Source organism: Piliocolobus tephrosceles, chromosome 8 (genome assembly GCF_002776525.5).
Source record: "Piliocolobus tephrosceles isolate RC106 chromosome 8, ASM277652v3, whole genome shotgun sequence".
Taxonomy (NCBI): domain Eukaryota; kingdom Metazoa; phylum Chordata; class Mammalia; order Primates; family Cercopithecidae; genus Piliocolobus; species Piliocolobus tephrosceles.
The window spans coordinates 80982354-81009913 of NC_045441.1; the positions used below are offsets into that span (position 1 = coordinate 80982354).

General features: G+C 38.8%; 1 protein-coding gene across 3 annotated transcripts in view; it reads right to left on the minus strand.

The window, feature by feature from the left end:
• Nucleotides 1-2504: 2504 nt before the first annotated feature.
• Nucleotides 2505-27560, minus strand: part of CDK14 (cyclin dependent kinase 14) — a 606291-nt gene continuing 581235 nt past the window's right edge. For all 3 annotated transcript variants that reach the window (XM_023226593.3, XM_023226594.2, XM_023226596.2), the window contains one exon: nt 2505-5993. The gene's annotated coding sequence lies outside the window, so the exon portion shown is untranslated. The remainder of the gene's footprint in view (nt 5994-27560) is intronic.

Below are 27560 nucleotides of genomic sequence, written 5' to 3' on the forward strand. Positions count from 1 at the left end.
ACATGTATCCCTGGACTTGCCTGGCATTGTCTGCATCTCTCAGGCAGGCACACCTTGGGCTATGCAGCACATACCTTTGCAGGGACCCCTGCTGGGTCACTTCTCAGGATACACCCCAACGGGGAACCCTTACGCCATCCGTGCAGCGTGCCCTCCATAATTATTGGTGGTCTCGCAGGGAAGGAGAAAAAAGACAGCTCTATCAGAATCCCATTCTCCACTAGCACAGTCAGCACCATTGGCAGAGGATGGCTCCGGGGCTGCAAGGCTGCTCTGAGCTATTATTGTGCCTGGCTCTCTCTCAGCATGACTCAACGCAGACAATATAGCACACCAAGAGCATGGGGGATGAACAGTAAATACGAGGCCTTGGATTTTTTTTTTAATCTTGTCAGTTTTTTCCTGATTTGTGTCCTTTATCCTAGCCCCCTCTGCTATATAAGCTTCTCAAAGCTAATGCCCATAACGCCACCACCCACTGGTAGCAGCAGGCTGCTGGGCCACTGTGGGGTTCTCATTGCAGAGATTGACAATGCCCGCCATTATTCAGCAACTGTACGTGTTAACCCAGTGGCACAAGGTTGCTCCAACACCTTCCCCTCTGGTTTCTCTTTACTCTGGAGGCCAACAGCGACTATAGGAGTGCCGCCCTCCTGACTCGAACTGCTTGCCTCAGTGAGCACACATCACATCCTCCAACCTGGCAGAGTTGGAATAGGCCCCACTGAAAGACAGGAACACTGGACAATTACGGAACTGAGATGATGCTTGACATTTCTACTGCCACATTAAAAAAGTTAAAAATATTTCTCAAAGGTGTTTCTTTGGCCTCTTGTAGATACCTATCCTCCATCCCCTTCTTTCTTCTATTAAGAGCTGATGTGATTACATCTCTAAAATGTGAGCTTGCGGCAAGGCTGCTGGGAGTGACGTCAACAATGGGCCTACGGGCCACTGTAGCTCTTAGGAGGTGAAGCAGTGCCATACATTTTGCTCCCTTGAAACAACTCCCTGGAACAAGTTACTATTTTCACACTTCTATTAATTCTACTCAGTTTCAAGGGTAATTTATGGCTCCCGTTTAACAAATGTGCCTATTATCTCTATTATCTCTACCTTGGCTACTATGAAGTCTACCTCCATGCACTCTCCCGTTCCAGAATCCAGTAGTGGTGGCAGCAACTGTCTGGAAATGCATTTGCCTGTGCACAGACAATTTACTGCTTCAGGAGAAATAGAAAAAGCACTTGGGGGATGAAGATGCGGTCACTCTCATGAGCTTTCTGGAGAGAAATATGCATCGGCTGAGGACACCTATGTTTGGTTTTGTGCGAAGGGTTTACAAACTGAAATCACAGAGGTTACAGGAGAAGAGCAAGGGAAGGAAAACATCAGGTAGCTGGTCCTGGTAGGTAAGGGTCTGCCCAGAAGAAAGCTGGGAGTCCTGCAGGTCCTCTTAACATGGAACAGAAACTTGTGAACACATTTTTTATTTTTTATTTTTTTTTAGACAGAGTCTCTCTGTTGCCCAGGCTGGAGTGCAGTGGCGCTATCTCGGCTCACGGAAACCTCCACCTCCCGGGTTCCAGCGGGTCTCTTGCCTCTGCCTCCCGAGTAGCTGCATTACAGGCACCCGCCACCATGCCCGGCTTTTTTGTATTTTTAGTAGAGATGGGGTTTTGCCTTGTTGGCTAGGCTGGTCTCGAACTCCTGGCCTCAGATGATCCATCTCAGCCTCCCAAAGTGCTGGGATTATAGGTGTGAGCCACTGCGTCCGGCCTGTGAACACTTTTAAGTCACCAAATACCTGGCATGAAATTATTAGCAATTTATCAAATCACGAGGGCCTGTTTGGGGTTATGACATATCTGACAGGAAGGAAAAGGTGATGATGGAAAAGGGACTGGCCTCCCAGGTTGGCACTGTCAATCCAAACGTGGGATCCCAAGAATGCCCTGCAGTTTTAGGTGCAGATGCCCCCTACGTGGTGCTCAGGGAAGAAAGCTCAGTTCAGAAAGAACAGTCAGGCTTCTGGCAGAACCCCAGTACACTGAAGCTTTGATTTGTATTCAGTGGAGGGTAAACTACTCACCCCATCTTTGAATATGTGCAAAAAATAGAGAAGGAGGCAATAAAAGATAAATAGGGCTGCCATTAAACAAAACCAGAAAGGCTCCAAATGCATCTGAGATGCGCAGAACATGTGACATGTGTGAACATCAGGAAGGGGCCGGGGGAACTGCGAAGATCCTGCAGCTCATGGATCTGTTTCACATGGCCTCTACTCCTTTACATAAATTTGGCACAGCAAATCAAGGAAAGAGGAGGGTTTAACAGACTCCTGGACCACTCCACCTAACTTACTCCTTCCCACATATTGTGTATTTGTTCTCTTATTTCACTGTGTAAGAGTGGTTGTGTTCAAGAGGTTTTTAAGTCAATGTTTCTTTGATATGGTATATGCTCTTACTGGGCATTCACCAAGAAGATGTACCTAGAACGTGTACTGAGATTCTGCTATACTTTATTCCATATCATGTTACAAGAAAACAATAGTGACAGCTGACAAACCATTACATCTTTCATAATACAGACAAATTACAACTGGTAACAAATATGCAACATGTATTATTCCATTCTCCTTACTATGTGTCATTTGAAAGTATAATAGTTTTCTGAATAATGCTACCACGTTTCTTGGGTACCAATCCCCTGTTAGAAAGTACACATCTCAGTGCATCATACAAAAAAATAATAAAAGATAAAAGGAAAATTTTAAAAATCCACTCCCAACTAGAGAATGTAGGTTTTGTATGTGCCTCTAAAATACACTGCTGTGGGAAAAGGAATGAGAATAGAAGATTGCTTATTTTACTGATTTTTTGTGTGTGTGTTTTTGGTGTACGAGAAAATTACAAGGCAGTAACATATACAGTTTCCTCTGCCTACAAGCCAGTAAGGGAGATGGAAGTTATGCGCAATTATGCAGCATATTCCTATGTATAGGGGGCAGGCAGTAATCTACCCCGGTATATACAGCCTAAACATCCTCTTATATAACAAAGATTACAAAACCAATAATATTCACAGGTGAGTATCTTATGTAGACACATAACCTAGGGTATTGATTATACTGGCTGTCATATACACACTGAGGAAAGGATACCAAGAGGCCTCACTTTCTTTGCAAGCCTGGAGGTGCTCCTGGAAACTTTCTAATCACTCTTGGGAGGTAGAAATCGCTTCTCACCCCAGCATCAGTGGATGGACAGCCACCCTGCTTTATGTACCCTATGTTTTGCTGAGCACTGCAAACATTTTTTTTTTCACATCCTATGTATCTTATATTTTTAAGTCAACAAAACTGTTCTTTTAAGAAAATGGGAATTAAGTGTCAAATCTTTCAGAATACTGTGTGTGCAGTGATGTGCTAAAGGTGTTTGTACTATTCTTACCATCTGTTTGAGTTCAAGCTATTCCTTCATACAAAAATAATCTCACAGAACATTCCAGCGCTTTCTCAATAGAATAATAAATCTGCTAATGAACACAGTCTGAATTGATTTTCATGACTGTCCACAAAGAGGGCAGAAGAGAAAAGAAGCAGAGGGAGAATATGATTGCAAATAGGGGAAGGAGAGAGGGAGGGAGGGAGCGAGAGGGATTTGGGGGAGAAAGAGACAGAGGAGAGGGAGGGAGAAAGAAAGAGAGGGAGGGGAGACACACACACACACACACACACACACACACACACACACACACACACACCAAACTTCGGATTTCCTGTATGGATGGCAAGGATAGGGTACTCAAAACCTCCTGACCTTCTGAGAGGTATGTCTCTGTAACAAAACAGATTTCTCCCTCCACTGAGTAGTGTTATATTTCACTTCTCCGAAGAAGTTGCCTGTGATAGGGACATATAACTCTAATAGCCCTAACTGAAGTCTTTCAATATTAAATATTTTCAAGTTAAAAACCTTATTAAAAAGCAACATTTAATCATCAGTTGCTTTTGCTTTAAACTTAGTGAAATACAAAAGTTATGTCTTCTCCAAATGAATGATTCAAAACAAATCACAGGAAAGGTCATTTTTAACAGCATGTAAAGTTTTCTCCCTATATTTTCTTTAAGAAATCCTAATTTAAGTATATTTTAAATCAAAATACCTCTAAAGACTTCCAGTGGGTTGGAATGTATGAAAGAGGAATGGAAAAGATTTCTAGGTAGCAAACAGTAGACATTCTACACTTGGGTGTTTTCTGCTGTCTTTAAAACCAATCAGTAAATAATTCCTTGCTTAGCACTTAAAAGTTTACAATGAATGCTACATCTGGATAGGATGGACTATGACTATGACATAACCACCCATACTCCACTCCGGGGACAGTACCATTTTAAAGTTTAGGAATTCTGGGTCCAGTTTCCTTGGTGTATTGAGCTTGGTTATACAAAAGCTTTACCCTCACCCAACTCTCAGAAAAAGTCCTCGTCAACTTGGCTCCTGATTCCTAGTCTTGATCCTAAAACAGTGGGACACATTTCAAGAACTCACTCATTCTCTCCTTCTTTCTGACTAATAGGAAAATGTAAGACAGTGTACATGAAGGTGTTTCCATAGGAATTTGTGTACAGAGAATCCAAGTTTCATGCTTTAGATGAAGTCTCCTAACTGCCCCCTTGGCCGCAGTACTACTGGGCATTCTGCAGCGAGGCCTGCCCCACCGGGAGCCGGCCTGCATCAGGCAGCCCTCCCTCCAGATCAAAGCAAAAGACATGCCTGGTCCACTTTTCCCCAGTGTCACATACTCGCCTTCATCCTCCAAGGTCCCTCAACTCCTTGAGTAAGGGAAGCTGAGCCATTCCCTTTTCCATCTTTAAAGCAAGATTCCTACATTGTTTCTAAAACCTTCATTTGAACAGTTATTCCGGAGATGTCTTAAAGTCTAAGGAACCCAGTGATGTTTTCCAATTGGCTTGGAATGTTTTTTTAAAATGCACTTTCTTTTTAAAGGTGCTTTGTTGTAACTGAGCAAACTTTGAACTGGATCACTTTGGAATTTACTTTGTAAGCCTTAACAGGCCAAGATTGCTTTCAAGGCTCATCCAATAGATATAGTTCTTTTGCACCAGATTTAAAACATTCTGTTCCTCACTCTTTTCTACAGTTAGAAAATACAAAATGTAACAGAATGGATGGAAAAAATAAGATGTTGACAAGACCCAGACACAAAAAGTTACCTCAATCTCCAGAGGTTGAAATGTAAGCAATTTATCCCTGTCTTTGTTCTTAACATTTGATAATTGTTTTTTCAATTCCAACCTATTCAAAATATAGTCATGCTATGTGGCTTGCAAATGCTAAGCAGAGTCCAATATCCTATATATAAATGTGCAGTTATTTCCAAGTAAAAAAACCACATTTGCAAAATTACCTCAAAAGGTAAGCAACAGGTGGGGCCCCATAGTCAGGGGCCAAGTTGTCAAGTCAGAGAACAGGGGTTTGCTTTAGCAGAAAATTTCCCTCCTAGTGGTTGCAAAATGTGCACTGCTCTCAAAGAAAATACACGTTGTTTTACGCCACTCTGTGGCTTTCAAGTACAGACATTACTGAAGAAGTGTGAACACCAAATGTGTTGTCTTAATGTATTTAAGACATGGCTGGTGAAAGCATAAAAACCTTTACAGAGACACTGCGCTGCAGAGGGAAATCAAACAAAATCAAACACAAAAGACTGAAAAGAATACATGCCATGTATCAGTAAGCAAAGCTTAATCTTCACATAGTTCTTGGAAATCACAAGGTATCCAAATGCGTGCAAGGTTTTAAATAAATTGCAGAGAAAACAGGGTCTTGCCAGCTTCAATTTTCTTGTAAGTGAAATCCACCACAGGGAGCGAAAGAAAACTGATCCATGATTCCCTTCATATTATTGGCCTCCTCATTAATGTTTTTTTTTTTTTTTCTTCCCAGAATGATGACAACTTAATCCTGGAAGGAGGAAAATAGAAAATTGTTATATAAAAAATCAACACCATTCATTTTTCCTAAATTACATGAGACACCAAAATTGGTCAGTCCAAAGTGAGCCCACTGATATTCCCTACAGCCACTCCAAACACATAAATAGGAAGCAGAATAGTTTCCTTAACGAAAAAAATCCTTCTAATATGATGAACAAATGCTCCGACTACACTTTCCTCTCTTAAAATCATTTAACTCCACCAATTGAATTGGTCTATCTTCCCCTTGGATTATTTAGAGAAAAAGAAATTCAGCAAATTTCCTTCCCTAAATCATTAGTAATAATACTGGTCTTAATTAAGTGCCTGTAGCATCATACAGACCATTAAAAGGACATTATCATTATGTTCATTTTTATGAACATGAAATAGAAAAATGGATCACATACATGCTTTTAAAATAATTCAGCTGTATATAATTCCTTGGTTGCCTATTATCATTATTTCAGTTTCAGCAGAAAGAATATTGGCCAGTGTGACCTGAATTGGCAGCCTCTTCCCAACATCCTGTATAGGACTGCATGTTTCCAATAATGCCTGCTCAAAACAATAACAACTTGTGGGTGAATGGTTCAAGCAAAAAGAGGGAAGCTTCACTCTGCCTCTTTCCGTACTTCTTTTTGGCCCGTAAGCATTTTAATTGAGTCTCCTGGATGGGAAAAGAATGCCTTGCCAGGATAGGTGGAAACACTCCCAGGTTCAAGGCACATAGCTAAGGGATCAGTTCATTAGCTGCACTGAGTCCCAGAACCAGTTCCTTAGCTAAGTTTAGAAGCTGCTGGTCACTAAGTCCTGGTGAGGACTTCGTGTCCCCAGCTACGGTGCCATAGAGTCATCTTCCCAGATGCAGGGGGAACCCTGGATGGTGCCTGATAACAAAGGTTTTGTCCTTTTTTTGAGACTTCACAGTGCACCTGTCCTGCTGCTGCCCACACAGGCTGTGGCATCAAGGACATCACTCCTGCATAGCAGCAACCTAGCAATATCTTGTCCAGAGAGCAGAAATTCCACTCTTACGCTCAGGAATCACTGGAATAGTGGCCGGGCACGGTGGCTCACGCCTGTAATCCCAGCACTTTGGGAGGCCGAGATGGGTGGATCACGATGTCAGGAGATCAAGACCATCCTGGCCAACACGGTGAAACCCCATCTCTACTAAAAATACAAAAATTAGCCAGGAGTGGTGGTGTGCACCTGTAGTCCCAGCTACTCGGGAGGCTGAGGCAGAAGAATCGCTTGAACCAGGAGGTGGAGGTTGCAATGAGCCGATATTGTGCCATGTACCCCAGCGTGGGCAATAGAGCAAGACTCCCTCTCAAAAAAAAAAAAAAAAAAAAAAAAAGAAAGAAAGAAAGAAAGAGCATCATCCCCACCATCTGCTCATTTCCCCCACTTGCTATGATGAGTTTCTGGCATATTAACTTTCCATTATTTTTTAAAATTGAAGCAAAATTTACATAAAACAAAATTAACCATTTAAAAGAATATAATTTAGTGGCATTTAGTACATTCACAATCTTGTGTAATTATCATCTCTATTTAGTTCCAAAACATTTTCATCACCCCCAAAGGAGATCCTATATCCTTTAAGCAGTCACTCCCCATTCTCTCCTTGTCCCAGTCCCTGACAATTAATACTAATGTTTCGGTCTCCATGGATTTACCTATTCTCAACATTTTACACAAATGGAATCACGCAACATGTTACCCACTGTGTCTAGCTTTTTTCACTTAGCATAATGTTTTTGAAGTTCATCCATGTTGTAGCATGAATCAGTATTTCATTGTTTTTTAGGGTTGAATAATATTCTGCTGTATGAATATACTATAGTTTGTTTATCCATTCATTGGTTGATGTACATTTGTGTTATTTCAACTTTTGGCTAACAGTGAATAGTGGTGCTCTGAATAGTCACGTACAAGCATTTGTTTAAACACTGTTTTCCATTCTTTTGGGTATATACCTAGGAGTGGAATTGGTAAGTCATATGGAAATTTTATGTTTAACTTTTTGAGGAACTACCAAACTGTTTTCCATCATGACTGTACCATTTCACATTCCCACCAGGAATGTACAAGGGTTCCAATTTCACCAAAACATTTGTTTGTTTTAAAAAAATTACAGCCATCCTCGTGGGTATCAGCTGATTCGCACTTGCATTTCCCTAATGATCGATGATGTTGGGCACCTTTTTTTTTTTTGACAGAGTCTTGCTCTGTCACCCAAGCTAGAGTGCAGTGATGTAATCCTAACTCACTGCAGCCTTGACCTTCCTGGGCTCAGTTGATCCTCCTATCACAGCCTACCAAATAGCTGGGACTACAGGCACACATCACCATGCCTGGCTAATTTTTTGTATTTGTAGAGACAGGGGTTCACCATGTTGTCCAGGCTGGTCCTGAACTCCTGGGCTCAAGCCATCTACCTGCCTTGGCCTCCCAAAGTGCTGGGATTACAGGCATGAGCCACCATGGCCAGGCTGTTGGGGACCCTTTCATGTGGTTGTTGGCCATATGAATATCTTCTTTGGAGAAATATCTATTCAAGTCCTTTGCTCATTTTTAAATTGGGTTGTATTTTTGTTGTTGAGTTGTAGGAGTTCTTTATAAATTACGGATATTAATTCCTTATACTATGATTTTTCTCTGAGTCCATAGGTTGCCTTTTCACTCTGTTAACTGTGTCCTTTGATGTACAACAGTTTTAAATTTTGCCAAAGTCCAATTTCTCCTTTGTTTTCCTTTGTTGCTTATACTTCTGGTGTTATATCTAAAAATCCATTGTGAAATTCAAGGTTTCAAAGATTTACCCCTATGTTTTCTTCTAAGAGTCTTATGGTTTTAGCCCTTGTACTTAGATCTTTGGTCCATTTCGAGTGAAGTTTTGTAAATGGTATGAGGTAGGGGTAACCATGTATTCTTGAGAGTTCTGTTCTCAGTGACTGAGCCAAATGTAAACAAAAGCCCTTTCTTAAGTTTCTAGAAGAGGCCTAGGGGTAGACGGATACCACACATAGGACCTTTGCTACCTCTACATCCCAACAGTTATTATCTCAAATCCTTGTTGCCTGTGGGTGGTTCTCCATGAGGCTCACTTGACCACTCCTCATCCTTGCTTGATTGTGCAGATAGATATGCCTTTATCAAGCCTCTTCTTAAAGAACTCACCAACCTAGCAAAAATAATTACATGGGAACAACCTCCTTTGTCCCCAGCTTACCCTTGTTCTTTCAGGGAAATGAAATAACGTGCTCTACATGCTGCTCCATGTAACTATGCATTCTGATCTAGGCACTGGCATCTTTCTTGAGGACCATGATATGAAGAAGAGAGAGCACTCATCCTCAGAGTATTTCAAGCACATTTATCCACAGGCATCCTCAGCCAATCCTCAACCCCACTATCAGTCTTGACATTTTTATTAAGCAGATGACAAAATTGTCCTTTTTCTTCCATGTACTTTAAACAGCAGTTGAGATTCCAGCTCTTCCTGGAAGCCTACCCACCCCAGCTAAATGGGAGCTTTAGGTCTGTCCTGGTATCTGCTTGCCCAGGCATGGAGTTCCTACAACTATATCCAAATGCTGTAGTCTTTCCTGGCTCTCCCCTCTTTCACCACTTTAATCAACAGAATGGAGACCTGGTACCCACAATGACCGCCTGAACCAGAGACTTCATTTAGTCCCTCCTGAAGTGTGAAGACACTTCCTATGAAAGAGCAAGTCAGGGGACAGGTGGCATCAGTATGTTCTTAAGCTTGATTTTGTTGACTGCTGTGTCCCCAGAGCACAGCTCAGGCCTGGCTCAGGCACTCAATATACAGTTGCTGAATGAATAAAGGGGAAATTGTAGAATCAGAAAACTTGGGGATGAAATATGTTCTCATATGTAGAGTTCCCTATGGCACATTCACTGAAGGCAAATGTGATGCCTGTGAAATAGCACAGTTACTGCACACAGAGCAGGCCATCCACAGATACACCACCAGCCTGAGGATGGTTGGTAGGATTAACACCTTCCTGTAGGCAAAACTTACTTTTTTTTTTTTTTTTAACTCCATGACATTATATTTGAAAGGAATGATTTGATTTCCAGTACATCTAATTTCACGTAACAATAAACTATGTTGTCACCACAGTCAATGGCATATTTACTATCCTGTTGGGTTAAGATGTTTTTTAGACATTGATGATGCTTGTTCTTGCCTTGTCCTGATCCTTCGAGTGTAATCTCTAAGAGAATCACACGTACCTAACCTAGGGCATAAACAGAATTGCATAATAAAGGATAATATGTAATAATAGTAACTGGATAATAAACGGTGAACACAGTGATTATGATAAGCCCATTACTTAGGTTTGGGCTTAGACATTTAGAAGGGAGGTGCCAATGAGAGGCAGACTCTTTCACATCTCTGTGAGATGACTCCGAATGGCCCAAATTTTACCAGCTCCCCTGCCTGGTGCTGTCAGCCGGCAGCATGGAATGTCCCTTCTCCTTCCTTGGGCAGCATCTGCTTCAATTTTCAATGAGTACATATAAGGTAGGTCAGTTTTTGCTGGAAAACTTTTAAGAAAATCTAAATGCAATCATGCACTTGATGAGTGGAGATTTAGGTAGAAGGAGAGAGGGAATCACAGGGAAGCAAAATATATCAATGTAAACCTTTCCCTTACCTTTATTATTAAAATATGTTGCACGCGCAATACAAATTAACAATGAATATGAATTATAAGCTCAACTATGTGCATAGCCACTCATAGGTATATAAATCATAAGATTAATGGATGCCATTTTTATCTTGCTTTCAGCTTTTACAATGTTCTTTCTCTCTAGAAATGAATGTTTTAAACAAGAAATTGGATTTGATTGATAAAATCCTTATTCAGAAATATCTACATAGAGCTTCTTGGCTATAAATATTAATTAATTGGATCGCTGGTACCCATAATGCAACTTTGTTCTGACCCATGTGCCCTATGAACTAGATATTTTTTGGATTCAATTTTCTTAAAACCAACTGTCAGCATCATGTGATGGAGGAGATGAAAAATGAAAATGAGCAGTCCCGCTGTGCAGGTGGGTGACCTGTGGGAGAGAGTCTGCCTGGTAGGATTTTTACACGAGCCATCAGACACACACCAATTGATTAGATCATCTCATACCCGCCACCAACTAGGCTCAAGAGACTAATTAGAGAGAGTACTGCCTGCGCAGGCACCCCATTGACACCTAATTTGCTCAGCCAAAGCCTTTGGGGAAAATGTATTATCTCTGCAGCTGCACTTCATGCATTTCTGATTTGAGGCATAAGCAAGGAGTGCTTCATCACTCTTTTGAGCGAACTGAATGTAGAAGCCCTTAAGTGCTAAATGCAAGCAAACAGACCCAAATTAAAAACGAGCCAGGCTCTTTCTAATTCCCTCTGTGCTTCCTGTTAAATCTCTGTGTGTACATACACACACACACCCCTACACACATGCATGCAGTTTACACGCCAGAGGGACAACATTGCTGAGGACCCCCGCTCAGGGTGCTTCGATGTGATCAGGTGGTCTGCGTTTCACTGGCCTATTTATGCACTCTAAGGTTCTGCATTTGTTTGACTGTGTTTTTTTATTTTTATTTTTTCTGCTGCATTGCCCTTCCTCAAAGTACTCTTTTTTTCTACAAGACAACTCTGGCACATTTTTTCCCCCTCTAAGCCTCACTGGAGAGAAGTGATTATTTTGGTTCCAAATTAAAACAACTGTAGGTTTTCCTTTCATCACCTAAATTTTGAACAGGATATTTTCCAGGATGTATGTGAAGCTGTGAGGTAATCCGCTCATTTCTATTTAAGAGACTTCTTTGTAAATATGCCTAACAGAGAAGAAAAAAATACTAACATTTAACAGAAAGAAAGCTACCTCATAACAGTAAAGACAGTATAAAACTATAACACGTTTAGGTTCTCTTCAAGAAAAAAACAATTATAATTTGACCAAATTTAGCTTTAGGTATTAGCTTTAGAACAAAACTCATTCCAACCTCCTTCGCAAATGTAGAATTCAAAATATTGATATATAAGGAGGCATTTAAAGATAGGCATGCAATTAATTACATGCTTTCAAAAAGGAAATAAAAATAAATCATCCAGGTAATAATGAAAAAATTAGGATATCTTTGTGTCAAATTTGGTGGATGTGTAATGGGTTTCCACAATGCTAGAATGAAAGAGAAAAACAGGACCACGGTGGTGTTCTATAGTGGACTTACTGATTTTGTGCCTTTCCAGCCATATGTTGGATGAATTATTCTACCCACGTGTTCTGGTAAATTACAATTCTGCTTTGTAATTTTTCACATTTAGCCTATTCTTAAGAGTTTCATGAAAATTTGAAAAATCATTTTAGCTGTATGCCTTTTAAACAAGCATTCAAAATGGGCCTTACTTGGGCACCCAGGCAGTCAGAGGATCCCAGTGACCACTGGAGTAAATATCCTTCTGAAAGGTATATGGAGATTGGTTGTAGGGGAGATGTTTGAACAGTCAGAAAACCAGGGCTTTAACTAAAGCACATAACTGTTTAAAGAATTTATTCTGATTTTGTCGAGAACAAAGTCCAGAAAGCCTCCCTTCCCCAAGTACCATGTCAATAAGGTTTCACATGAACAATGTCCCGGAAAAAGAAAAAAACACACTTACAAGACGGTGCCACTTTGAGTTTCGTTTTGCTTAAAATATCAAGAAAAACAAACAAATCTTTGGATCTAATTCATCTTCAAGTAGCGTTTCCTATTATAGAGAATTAAGTCCACACATAAAGTTGTTAAACTGTAAGCACCTAGGCAAGCACAAATCTCTCTAAAGTGAAAATATCAAATACATATATATACACGTATTTGTATATAACATAGTCAAATTTTATACTGTAGATTTTACATGGATGCTGGACTCAAAGTGGTACATTTTAAACTTTATACTGAGTTCAGAAAATCTGAGACAGCTTAATTTCCTTATTCTTTGAGTGAATTTAATGTGTTATAATTTGGCTAGAAATACAGGTTTTCTTTTAGAATATCTGAAATTAGTGTTTTCCAGTTTCTCTGACACTGCATTGAGGCTTCTTGAGAAGAGGGTAGGGGTCAGAGGAAATGGTATGAAACAGAAGGAAGTAGAAAATTAGTCAAACCTACTTCTGTAACTTATTTCTGATTTACAATAATCAGTTTCTTTTCCTTAGAAGAGAACACATCTTTGAGACCAGCAAGAGAATATTAATTAAAATGAATGCAGAGATAGACGGGCTTTGTTTTAAGCTTAACAGAAGGCCCATCATTCAAAATAGCCCAAATCCTTTAAGTTGAAAGCTGTTTGGTAACATCCATATGGATGCACAATGCGCTAATTGTGGCAACTTTGCACATTTTAAGCTTCATGCCAAAGTGGTGATTTTAATTAAAAATTTTTTAGGCAAAGCTGTAAGTCTAACATTTCAAAACAAAGCATTTCTCACATGAGGAGACAGACTTAACATATCATTTTGATAATCATCATTATCAACAAACATTTATTGAAATCCTCATTAAAGACCAGGCATTATATGATGTGTAATTAGCCTTCATTGAAAAGAATGTTCTATTTTAATGGTGTGACTGTTTATTAAATCAGATTTATGCAAATGGAAAACACTGGTCATATTTTAGACACACATGGACAAAATAATGGCAATTCTGGGATTTCTTCCTCTCTCAGTCAATGGGAAAACAAGCATAGGGAAAAGTACTGATTTAGGTCTTCTTAGATACACCAAGCCACATTTAATCTTTTTTTTTTGTAAACAATCATATAATATTGTATACATATATCATTTTTAAAAAAGATTAAACATATCATATAAATAAATAAAAACTGGGAGGTTTGAAGTAGTTCATTGAAACAGTTTTAATGACAAGGTTAATAGAAAAGCCTTCACCAAAGGTGGCATATTCTTTTCAAAGATTTCACGTTATTTGAAACCTTATTTGCTCAGCATACCTTTACAAGTGACTGACTCCCAAGTGGTTATAAGTTAATTAAATAGGATTCTGACCCTTAACCCTCCTTATATATTACAGTCCTACTAAACTATATTTAAACAAACCAAATACAAAGTCATTCAACAGCGTGTGCATTTTTTCTCAACTTAAAATGCATATACACAAATCTCATAAAATGGCTAAAAACCAAGTATTTAATAGAGAAACACAAGGGTTCATGTCTGATTTTAATTAAAAGATTTTAGAGAAGATGTGACTCCACTTTGGGTGGATTTTTTTTTTTTTTTCCAAATTAAAACTTGTCTGGTATTATCACCTAATGTATTGAAGCAGTTTTTCATGCTTAGGGTTTTGAATTCTAAACATACAGTCGCCTACAACTTTGAACCTGTTTTGTGAACCATCTTATTTAGCAGAAACTTGCAAAACAAAATATGCATTTCTGTAGCATAAATTAGATCACATATAATTTTGGTTAATACAAGAATGATGTCAGCATGAACCAGAAGTCATGTTGGTTCATGGGAGACTTCTTTCCAATGTTATTTTGAGTCACCAAGTAACAGCAGCCATGAGAAATATACCTAAATACAGTGCATGCAAACCCAAGAGGCAGCACATGCTGCCTATTTACCCCACATGCTTCCTTTTGGTTTGGTTTGGCAACATGCTCTGTCTTAGAATTGACTGTTTATTGTACAATCTTCCTGGATCCTTGAGCATTTTGCCCTTGCATCCAAAATTGGGCAGCCTCAACCTACATCAAGTTTATTGCACCTGTAAACTCTAATAGCATTTTTATTTTCACTGCTTTTCTGAGTGCAGCGCTTATCAATTTCAATATATTTGAGGTGGACTAGCCTTTACTTTATTTCCCCCCCCACCACAAAAGCCCTGCAACTTTTACTGTAATATTCTGCTGAACACAGGTAGGAACATAGATGTCACATTACAGCAGAAATGTCTATTTTTGTGAGGACACATCCTGACAGTGACATGAAGTGACACATTGCGGACACCACTATAGCACATCGTTTCCACCAGGAAATGTCTGCGGACAGTGAGGAGGGTCCAACAATTCCAAGCTAGGAATGGTGGGTGCTGGACAGCTCGCTAAGCCACCTGCCAACTAGCTCCCATGTAGCTGCTTCACAACACGAATCTGCTTCACAACAGTGCCAACGAACAACTGCTCGACCAAGGACAAATCACTGAATATTCATCCATGGAAGCCAAGACTCTGCATACTACATGTAAAGCCCTCTAATACACACTCCACAAGAAATTATAATTGGTTAAAGTATTTTGATACTAGTTATCCCATCACAGCATGTTGCTATATTTCTATAGAATCCAAGATGAGTTGTAAAAGACATAATTAACGGAACGTGTACCATTATGAGAAATAAATACCAGCATTTTGTGCTCATATGGCATTTTCTCCTATCCAAAGTATGTTCCCATGTATTCTTTCATTTAATAAAAGTGCCTGAAAGATAGGACCTTTGAAGAAAGGTTCTGTTTGGAAGATAACAGATTTTGTGAACTCAAATTTTTAAGAAGTTCTAATCCTTTTAGTCACTGATTCAGTGTCTTCTGAAACATCTGCAATAGGAGGTATACTGCAGATTTAAATATCAAAGCAGTCATGATAGAACTCACAACCTTTATAGGAACTAGGGTGACCAGCTGTCTCTGTCTGAACTGAGGAGGTTTCCAGGATTTGGGACTTTTTTTTTTGAGACAGAGTCTCGCTCTGTTGCCCAGGCCAGAGTTCAGTGGCATGATCTCGGCTCACTGCAATCTCTGCCTCCTGGGTTCACACAATTCTCCTGTCCTAGCCTCCAGAGTAGCTAGCACTACAGGCACATGCCACCATGCCCAGCTAATTTTTGTGTTTCCAGTAGAGACAGGAATTCACCATGTTGGCCAGGCTGGCCTCAAGTGATCCACCCACCTTGGCCTCCCAAAGTGCTCGGATTACAGGAGTGAGCCACCACACCTGGCGAAGGATTTAGGACTTTTGGTTCTAAAATGGGAGGGGGCAGGGTGCAAAATGGAACAAGCTGGTCATCACAGGAACAACAGGATTAAAATGCACAGTTGTAACTTCCAAGTTTATTATAAAAACAGAGGTAACAAGGTTTGGCACTATATTACATGAACTAAAATGAAAAGTATGCTGACACTCCAATCTGAAAATGTGAGTCACAAAAGTTTTACAAATGTGAGATGCTGAGAATAGTAAAACGTGAAAATAAAATGGGAACTGAGCCAGCAGCCTTCTCTCCTCTCAACTCTCCAGACTGTACAGGGTTTTTCTACCTATCTCCTTGGAAGAGACACAACCTTGACTCTGTGATTTAGGCTTTCTTCTCTGTTTTTTGTTGAAATCACAGTCAATCACATTCTCCTCTAATGAGGCTGTTGAACTTAAGACCATCAACTTGCTCCTCACCACAATTCAGAATAAATCCATCTATTTAAATTCACACATGCCTGTGCAGTGTGGCATGGCGGAGATGGCTAAGGCCACCTCTCTGAAATGAGAAGAAGTATAAGTGTTGTCTGAATCACTGCCAGAAATAACCCCCGCTGTCAAAAAAAAGTGTTTAGGATGAAAGATGAGAGTACTACATGGACTATTAAAAATGGATTCCAGTGGTGTTCTGGAAAGGGCTTGACCTGCCTCAAGAGATGTGAATGTGAAACTTTTCAGGAATTTTGACAGTTGTTAAACACAGCCACTCTTGAAATCACCCATCATGGGAGTATCTACACGACAGGACATAGACAAGCGTGATCAATCAGGACTATTCTACTGTCATTCTGGAGAGCCAACCGTTAAATATTTGCCAACACGCCGCTGCTGTCTTTAAGGAGCTCAAGATTGGGAAGGGGAGGTGGCTGGGACAACAGCTAACTATAAGTCAACATGGAAAATATAAGTGCTATCCTAGAGGTGCCACTGCAGTGAGGAATAACTGAAAAGTATGTAACAATTTAATGCCTAGAAAGGGAGGAAGAAGGGCATTCTTGCACAGGCAAGGACTCTGGGAAGCATAGGCTGGCCAATGGGACAGGCACATGTTTGCCTGTTAGGATATAGATGCAGATAAGAGACACAGGAAAAGCTGAAAGGTAGGCGAGGGTGGTGGAGTAAAGGGCCTGAAATGTCCTGCTTAGGGGTCTGGGCTTTCTTCTATATTCAGAGATGAGGTGTTGGAGGCTTTGGGTGGAGAGTCCCAGATTCCAACCCAAGGGCAGTCATACAGTTTTCATATATGTGAAGTCTTGAGCTGCCACTGTAAAGTCTGTGGGTAAAGAATTGTCTTCTTTAGGATGCCATCAAATCAGATAATGCAGCTGGCTCTTCAAATGACTGCTGCAACTGCCCACAATGTACCAGGTTTGTAACATTTAGTATTGAAATGTTTTATTCCACCCATGAGAAATGTTCAATGTTCTGGACAAATGATGACATAGAAACTAAGCTTCTTCCCAAGTATTGCAGTTTTCAAAACATAGCCCATGGAGATAATTTGGACATTTTCATACATCAGAAATATGCCTAAGGTACTTTATAAACAGTTTGTTCACTCGTGTCTCTATTTTTGTCAATGCATGTAAAAGGAAAAGGAAAAAATACACATTTATAACTCCTATCTTTACTACACCGCTGTCCTTCATAACTCACACATGTTCGATTAATACACAACTCAGACAGAGTTTCTAATTGTAGCATTGGGAGTTCCAAAATACCATCAAATCTTTTAAAGAGTAACTACAATAATTTAGAAAACTTCATTACTATACTCTTGTCTTAATTCACTGTGGTTGCATATATTGGACTAGGAGTGTCAGCTCATTAAAAATGTGAAGCCTGTAATGTCTGATGAATAAGACATTCACATCAACACAACTGGTTTCCTCCTGGTATAAAACAATTAAAGTGTCAACAGCTCAGTGGTTTAGTGGCAGAGCAAAGAACAGTGGTTGCAGGCCTGGGGTCAATCTCTCACTTCCATTGGCAACAGAGCTGGAGAATGCAGTGAGAGGAGCCAGCACACCCCAGGCTCATAGGATTAAGGGATGCTTCATGTTTTTTTACTGTTCACTTGTGGCAGACTGAAACAAAAGCACCAGCCGAATTAACTGAGCTGAAGTTTCATTGTAAGAAGCAATGAAATGCTCCCTTTCCTTGCCCCAAACCAGAATCTCCCACACAGTGCAGTAAATCAAGAATGCAACATATTTCTCTTCCACACCTGTGACTGGGGAGCACATCCCAGAAAGATCTTATTTCCTCTTCACACAGATGCTAAAGAACAATGTCACGTCTTGTCTGGGTTATGCTGTTTGTTTTCCAGTCTGTTGGTATTAAAATTGCACCCTAAGCACCTATCGTGTCTCATGGTCCTCTGTTAGGTCTTTTTCAAACGTTCTGACTTTGCAACACTGGTGTCATTTGGAATTTAAAAAAAAATCTAGTGATTTAGTTGTTTCGTGTTATCCTGGGGGGAAAAAACCCCCACAGCCCATTTTAGAATAATTTAATAGACCATATATTGTGCAAAGTATACAAATTGAAAAGAAAATCAGCCCAATCAGTTCCAATAAGCTGTTTTAGTTTTATTCTTTTTGTAATTGTTAGATTCACTTGCTCTGTGTGAGATGTCAGGCATGATGAGCTTGAGCCTGAAATGCTAAAATGAAAAAGCTCTTTTGTTTTTTAATTACTAACCTCTTGAGTTTTAGTGCTAGAATTTATATAATTTTCATAATCAATTATTGAGTACTTGGGTCCAAACACGATATAAAATACTCATGCTTGGATTTACATGATATAGTTAAATCTTGTCTCTCTCAGTACTTCCTTTTTAAAAGAAATTCTACCAGGTTGATTTGTAGGGACTGATGTATGTCTGGTAAAATGTACAGGAGAACACAGTCACTCCTTCTTTAGCTCTCTGGGATGTGGTATGGATAGGACTGTCTCCATACTAGAGATTGGTGATTCAAATAAGACATAGCTGAACCAGACAGAGTAGGGGAGAATTGCTCAGATCAATGGTGTGTGTAATCAAGTAAAGAAATATTTAGAGGCTTAGAAAATAATTAATGGCAAGAAGAGCTTTACGTTTGAAGAACCTCCAAATAAAACTGTGGGTAACGAATCTGACAAAACGTACTATACAATCATGGTCACTGGAGGGCTACATTGATCAGTACTATATACACATATATAATACTATATACTATATATACTACTGTATATACTATATATAGTATATATAGTTATATATATATAACTGTAACCTCTCTTGACCATAAATTCTTTGTAGTTGAACTTCAAACATATGTAGATTTACTTTTATGTACTTAAGAAATGCCTCCAAATTGATTCGATAAATACATAATTTGAAACCAACTTCCATTCACTTCCTTTAATCTGCTATGCCATACACAGTTATATGGACTCTAAATGTTATAATCACATATTTTTCCAAGACAATAAACATTTCTTTAATGTTGCCCCTCTTTCCTACTCTCACCAAACCCTCAGTGGACAATCCACCGATAAACACTAGTGCCAAGAAGAGAACAGACACAAAGAACTCAGATTGTGATAATTCTTAACCTTCTGAGTCTCTGCCAAACTTAAGAACCAGATGAATGCCAAGATAATTTACTTCAGAAAACTGCATATATTTAACTACATGCAGATTTTTTTCATACAATTTCAGATGGTGCATAGGCCTTCTGATTTCCATTAATAGACCCACAGATCCAAGGTCAAGAACCTCAGGATTATGATGTCAGAATGTTGAAGCATCAAGCAGCACTTCCACCACCTAGCCATAATTTTAGAACGTATGGCAGAGGAAATACCTTCTAGAAAAGTTAAATGTTTGAAGTAAATTCCTTTTGAACAAGGGGCATGGTCTAACATGATTTCCTACACTCCCCCATATGAGAAAAATATAATCAAGCAAACAAAACCAAAATAAACAAAATATCTCACTCATTCTATGCATCATATTTCCTTCAAGAGAGGAGAAACCTGGATCAGGTTATTTGATGAATGTGACAGCCAACAGGAGAAGCATACGTTGGCAGTGTGGGTCCCTATTTAGATGATCCCGAGAGTTTGGAGAGCTGAGTAGAAAATTCTTTTTCCTAAATACAATCCCTCACTTTCCACTCTTTTTCTTCTCTATTAATGTCACCAGTGATGTACTAATATTAACACAGGATTAAAGATAAATGGAAATTAATTCTATAGTATCCATTCTTACTGCTGATACTAAATACCATTGATAATCACTTTATTTAGTATGTGAAAATAAAAATTATTGTGAGAGCTTCTCATGGCTTTGCCAATGACCCTGAACTTTGATTTTCCCTTCTTAGGTAAAAACATCAGCCAAGAACTTGCAATTATTCTTAGTGTGGCCCCCCCATAAGTTCCCTCTCAGAAGGGATTGCAGAAAACTAATCTGAGTAGTTGAAGAGAATTTATTGTGTCTCTGGGCCTCACAGCAACCTTTCAAGGTATATATTTTTAGTCTGTCCTAGAGTTGAGAAAGCTGAAACTCAGAAATGCAAGTTGGAGAAGTACTTTCCCCTCCTACTTTCTGGACAGAGGTTTGTTTCCCTTATCCATGAGTGTTTTTCTGATCATTAGAAGAACAACGCATGGTTTTCTATCTGCTCTTCATGAACTGACCCGTCTTCTATGGTCTTACTTTGGTTTTGTCATTTCAGGGCTGTGGTATAGCAGGGCGTGGCCTGCAGCTTGGCATTCTGATGATTCTTGCTCACTTTTATTTCCCTGGCTAAGCCTTATCTACCCTGAACCTTGTTCATCCCAAGTTACTTGTGCCTTCCTTGCTAGGAGATAGCTATCTTTGGTTATGTGGTATCTCTCTGTGAGAGGGTTTGGTAGCACTATAAATCTTCAGGACCCAATTAAGAAGGGAAAAGGAAAATGTGGGGTCAGGTATGAATCACAATTCCTCAATCAGAATAAGGTTGCCATAGCAACCATGCCTGTTTTTGCTCCTCCCGCTGATCTGCTTGCTGGCTTGGGTGCTCGAGGTAATTTGCACAGAATTGCTCCAGTTCTCTGATCCACACAATTTTAATTTTATACCACTTAATTTTGTACCATTGCTTCCCTTGAGCATCAAATAAAGAAGGCACTAAGAGTTTAAACTCAAAGCATACATACATTTTCTGACCACAGTTCTCCACCTGATCAAATGCAAGAAGGCAATTCCTCATTTCCCCTTCTTGAAGCTTCACATTTCCCCTTTCCTTATTCTACCTTCCCTCACTGTACTCACATACATGCAAACATAAACACATCCCACCCCCCATCTGAACACAGTTTGTGGTATGTTTGAAGAAATACTCTGAAAATAAGTTATGTATATATAAATTCATATATATATGGAACCCTAAGCATCTTGTAGACTTGTAACCTTTCTACAACTAAGCTAAGGAAGTTTAAGAAAAAAACTGGACTTGGCATAATGCATTTTAAACTTCTTTCCTTTGACATGTCTTCCTTGTAAATAGTAAAGGAGGCTCACTCCCTTTATTTTCAAGCACCAAGAAAATAGAGTGTTCTTTAGAGGTTCTGAGGGGACAGAAAACTTTGCTGTGATTGTTTCAGTGGTGTATGAAGCTGTGGTGTTGCTAACTCTGGTTTGGTAAGTGATCTTTCATGATAAAGAAGCACCAGGAGCTACAGAAAGGCCAAAAGTAACACCACAATGCTACAGTGAGACCAGACACCAAAAGCCATATCAGGTTCCATTTCCTGTTCCAGGAATGGAACAGGAAAGTGGAGTTGTGTGGCCTTGAGGTCATTTTATGGGACAGATATCCCCATCTGATGATGTATAGGGGCAACTGAGGACGAGTAGACTTAGGCTGAGGTTTGCAACACTCTTCAGATCTAAAAGTGTGGGGTTGATCTCTGGTCAGACACGTATGAGACCCAGCTTATTTCACTTTGATGCCATCCATCCCTGACTTTGTCTTCTTACTGAAGTTTTCAAGCTATGTTCCTTCCATGCCTGATACCACCTAAGTCTCCCATTTGTGTCCTCAGACTTGTTATCTTCCCTTGGAAATCTTTTTTCATCTCTCTGGGATTAAAAAAAGAATTGGCTGGGCAGGGTGGCTCACGTCTGTAATCCTAGCACTTTGGGAGGCTGAGGTGGGTGGATCACTGTAGGTCAGGAGTTTGAGATCAGCCTGTCCAGCACTGTGAAACCCTGTCTCTACTAAAAATACAAAAATTAGCCAGGCATGGTGGTGCGTGCCTGTAGTCCCAGCTACTCAGGAAGCTGAGGCATGAGAATCGCTTGAACCCGAGACACTGAGATCATGCCACTGCACCCCAGCCTGGGTGATAGAGTGAGACTCGGACTTAAAAACAAAAACAAAACAGACAAAAACAAGAAACAAAATAACAAAGAATGACTTTTCATCCTTTCCTACTTTATATTATCTCTAACGTTTGCTAACACTTCTGTGGTGGTCATTAGTTTTATTTACTAATTTTAAGCACTCTACCTCAATGGAATGTGTTACCCAGCTTCCCTGGAAGTCAGGCATAGCCATTTGACCTGTCCTGATCAATGAAATGTGTGCATCCTTGTGGCTGCTTTAAAGGCCAGTGTTTATCTTGGTAGATTTCTTTCCCTTCCCAAGGTGACTGAGGAAGCACCTTGTGAAGATGGGGCCTCAGCCTGTGTCTTTGAGTGAACAATGAGCAGAACCCCCTCCATGTCTACATTTGGACATATGGTGTAAGAAATAAAGGTTTGTTATATTGAGCAAGCACAAAATCTAGTCAATCCTGAATGATACAATGTCTGTCATGTCTATTTGGGATCATAAGTCCTTGGACAAAAACTGCAACTTATCTGTTCTTGAAAACAATCCTAGGGAGATGGTTAGTTTTGTTATTCCTTATTCAGTGAGGAGGAAAATGAGGGGTGGAGAATACACATAATTTACTTAACGACTCACAGCTATTAAAGGGTGAAGTTGAAACTAACACTCAGGTTTTATTACTCCAAAATCCATACCCTCTCTATGGTATTGTGATGGCAGTTAACTCTTATGCTATGTAGGTGGAAGGACAGGTTTGTTTTTGAAAAACAGTAGAACATTTTTGATAAGGTAATGAGAAAAATACCACAAGCCATACAAGAAAATTCATGCTTTCATGTTGAAAAATCAATAGTTGTATTGGATACATCTGACACTCTTTACAGCATTCTATCTTTGTGTTTATTTCTTCTAGCAATAGGAAAGTTTCCAAATATCTGGTTGAAAAAAAATTTGGGATTCTCATGAATATCACTTTCAGATCGGGTGAACTGAATTTCATATAATCATAATCTGAGTACATTCAAGTAATAACATTCTTTGAAATTTTAAGTGCAAATTGTCATGCATATCAAAAATGATCTGATAAGATACACATAAACTATCAATAGTAAAGAGATCAAGATTTTCTGCAGGGTGAGAACTTTAACTTTTACTAGATATTCTTACATATTCTCTGCATACTTTACAATATGAATGCATTTATTATTTGTATAATGAACACACACACTAAATGTGATGAAGAACTGGTGACCCCATAATTGTGGATTTGTGGGATAATAATATTTGGTACTTGCAATGAAAAACTAGACTTATTGAGCACTTGGCTTAGTTGATGAGCATTATTCAATGATAAATTTCTTACGTTTAAGATAAAATTATTCATAAAGGAAAGAAGAAGTAACATAAGCTTCATGTTTCACACTGTACATCCAAATTAAATTATTTTGTTGATTTTTCGTAATGATATTTATTCAAAGTATTAATGATGAAGTGAAGTGAGGAAGAGAAAAAAGATAATATCCACACTGTACATCCAAATTAAATTATTTTGTTGATTTTTTTGTAATGATATTTATTCAAAGCATTAATAATGAAGTGAAATAACAAAGAGGAAAAAGGTAATATGCTAAGTTGAAAATAATCAGGAATGTCAAATGTTGCTTAATCTTGTTAATTACAAACACGCAAGACACATGTCTGAAGAAAGAAAATAAAATAACAACACAGTTTTGGGCACTTGGTTGTTACTAAACAGGAACACTTCAAATATAAAAAGATTTTATTTTATCCTCTTATTTACAGAAAAGAAACTAGGTTTGAGTTTCTTATTTCTAAACTGATCAACCATTACACAATGTAGTGATACATTGTTGCTCTACAGTCACATCTTATTTTAAAGTATAACATTGGTAATAAGTCAACGGAATTATTTTCTTATTCCAATGACTAGTTTCTCTATAACCATATTCTGTAACGATCACCAAGACAGAAGATTCGGGCTTGGCAATTATTTAAAACTTTACAGATTCTGAAATTATTACTCTAAACGTAACACAGTAGTGACATTTTGAAAACAGTTATGTATGTATGTATCCATTCATCCATCCATCCATCTGTCCGTCCATCTATCCATCTACACGTATACTACACTTTGGTCCTGAGTTTCCAGCTCTTAACTGGTAGACTCAGAATCCAGTGGAAAAAGTTGAAAACTCAGTCCAACTCTGGAATTCCACTGATATTGAGGGCTCTGTTTTGTCTGGATATTGCTTTCAATTGCTTAGTTTGGGAGGAGATGAGCACTAGATTCTATTCTGTCCTCAATTCCACTGAGAAGTTATAAACAGTTGCATTTCATTAGAATGTTCATTTTCAGTTATAAAGGGTATGAGTTAACATGTATGAGGAATGTTTAAATGATACTCCTAAAAATCTTCATTTAATTACTGGAAATCACAAGAAATCAAAGTTCTTTAAAAAAAAAATGAATCACACAGTAATCATGCAGAAGAAGAAATTACTTAGGCAGATAGTGATGGTACAGGAGTCCTTGGTAAGGTTTTCCTTTTAATGAAAAGCAGACCCCAAATCATTTTCTTTTCTAATAAAGAACAGCCTGTAAAATCCAGCTGCAGCTATAGACAAGCAAGCTGGAAGCTTCCATGGGTGAATGGCGGCAGCTGTGACAATACGAAAAGGCTACCTTGGACTAGGCATGTTCAAAATGGTGGCTCCATCTTCCCTTCTCTTTGCTAAATCATGTGTACTGTAAGGAGAAAACAGTATGGCACTGGCCAGGCAAAGACTCCATTTGCATAATAATATTATGGTGGGGTGACCAGCCTTCCCCATGCACTATGTAAACGCCACACCTGGTTAAACCAATCTGTGGACCTTACATAAATCAGCCACTGCCTCCTCAAGCCTGCTTATAAAATATGGTGCAGTATGGCTGGTTTTTCCCTTTCAGGAGCCCCTCCGTCTCTCGCAAGAGAGAGAGCTGTTCTCCTTTCTTTTTCTTTTGCCTATTAAACCTCCACTCCTAAACTCACTCCTCGTGTATGTCTGTGTCCTTAATCTCCTTGGCATTATACTACGGACCCTGGGTATTTACCCCAGACAAAGATGCCGCTTCAGTAAATCTTAGCACTCAGGGATCACTTCATCACTTCATAAATATTGGTTCCTTTACTCTTCCTGATCTGAAAATTACTACAATTCTTAACAAATAAAAGTGATACTTCATAATAAAAGGGAAGATAATTATGGGATTAATGGTGAAAAGAATACTCTGTGTTCAGAAACGTTTGGAAGAAGCTGCTGACCATCTGTCTTAAGAAATTCCCACAGAGTCCCCATGATATATGCCCTCACTAAAGTTTTGGTTTAAAGCTGACATTGTAGCAGCTATCTACTGATTCCCATGGGTCTTGACTGCAATATGAAAAGAGAGCAATGTTTGGATTGTGGCACATGACAAAGAACTACGAGATGAGTATTCATCAGTATTTAACCATATTTTAAAATAAAACAATACCTTATTACAAGCACAGAGTAATTATTATGTTTAAATGAATTAAAGCAATAAATATTTTAAAAGCAATGTGATGATATGCACATAATTATGTACTGTTTTTAATAATTTATGCTCAACCACTGCTTTATTTAATCCTGTTCTTGTGCTTTAATTGAGCTAATAGGTCCCCTTTAACCTGATTTTGGTGGTATTTCTTCCTGCAGATTTATTGTAGCTCTGTTACCAAGTATAACATTTCATGTGTATATTCTCCTCTTAAAAGGTATAACTGACTAACATGCAGAGAATATTTTAATTGTCACAGATTTTATAGGGTCAGTAATAGCCCAGTACTTGATGTTAAGTTCAGGCTTTTTCCTTGTCTCAGAATTTAAAGAAAAAAAATGAAACAAACAAAAACAAACAAACAAAAAATCCTACATCGTGGATCCATGTGATTGCTGAAAGAGAAAGACTAGAGTGTACTGTGTCCCTCTGGTGAAGAACATTAACCTGAATAAATATTTTTCCCCAAAGAGAAGGGTTCACTCAAAAGTAGCTTTTCAGACTTTACCATAAACTTGGAAGACAAAGCTTTTGTAATTTGTACATAAACAATAAGTGAACCATTAGAAGCCAACTGCTCTACCTAAGATCAATGATAATGGGGAGAAGTTGGGATTTTTGTATGTTGCTGGTTGGGATGTAAAACTATGCAGCCACTTTAATGTTCATAGCAGCATTATTCATAATGGCCTCAAACTGAAAATGACCAGAGGTCTATCAACTGAAGAACAGATAAATAAAATGTGGTATATCCATGAAATGGAATATTATTAGGGAAGGGAAGTGAAGGGAAGCGGAGGGGTGGGGAGGGGAGAAGGGAGACAGGCAGGCAGACAGTGCTGACACATGCCACAACATGGATGAACCTTGAAACCATTATGCTAACTAAAAGAAGCCAGTCACAAAAGGCCACATATGTATGATTCCATTTATATGAAATGTCCAGAATTGGTAAATCCACATAAACAGAATGTAGATGAGTAGTTGCCTGAGGCTGTGGGGGTTTGCGGGAAGTGGGAATAGACAGTGAAAACCAATGGATATGCAGTTTCTTTTTAAAGTAGATGAAAATGTTGTGGAATTAGATTGTGGTGATATTTGCACAACTCTGTGAATACACTAGAAACCCCTGAACTGCACACTATTTGAAGTATATTTAAAGGGTGGATTTTAGGATGTGGTAATATCTCAATGAAGTTGTAAAAATAAAATAATTCTATGCTCTCTCTAGGAAAAAGTCTCCCATAGTTTTAGGAGTAATTTGCCCATTTTATAATGATGTTCATGAACATAATAATGATGGTGATGACAATAATATATTGGTGGCTATATAGAAGTAAATCATTATAGGAATATGTACCAATGGAAAGTAGTTCCATATGGTAAGTGAGATGATGAGGTATGTCCTCTTTATATTGTGTAATTCTGTTGTTTTTGCATTTATATATTGAACATGTGCTACTTCTGTAATCAGGAATAAAGTATAGTTTTAAACAAAGTTTTAAAAATAGAAGTTTT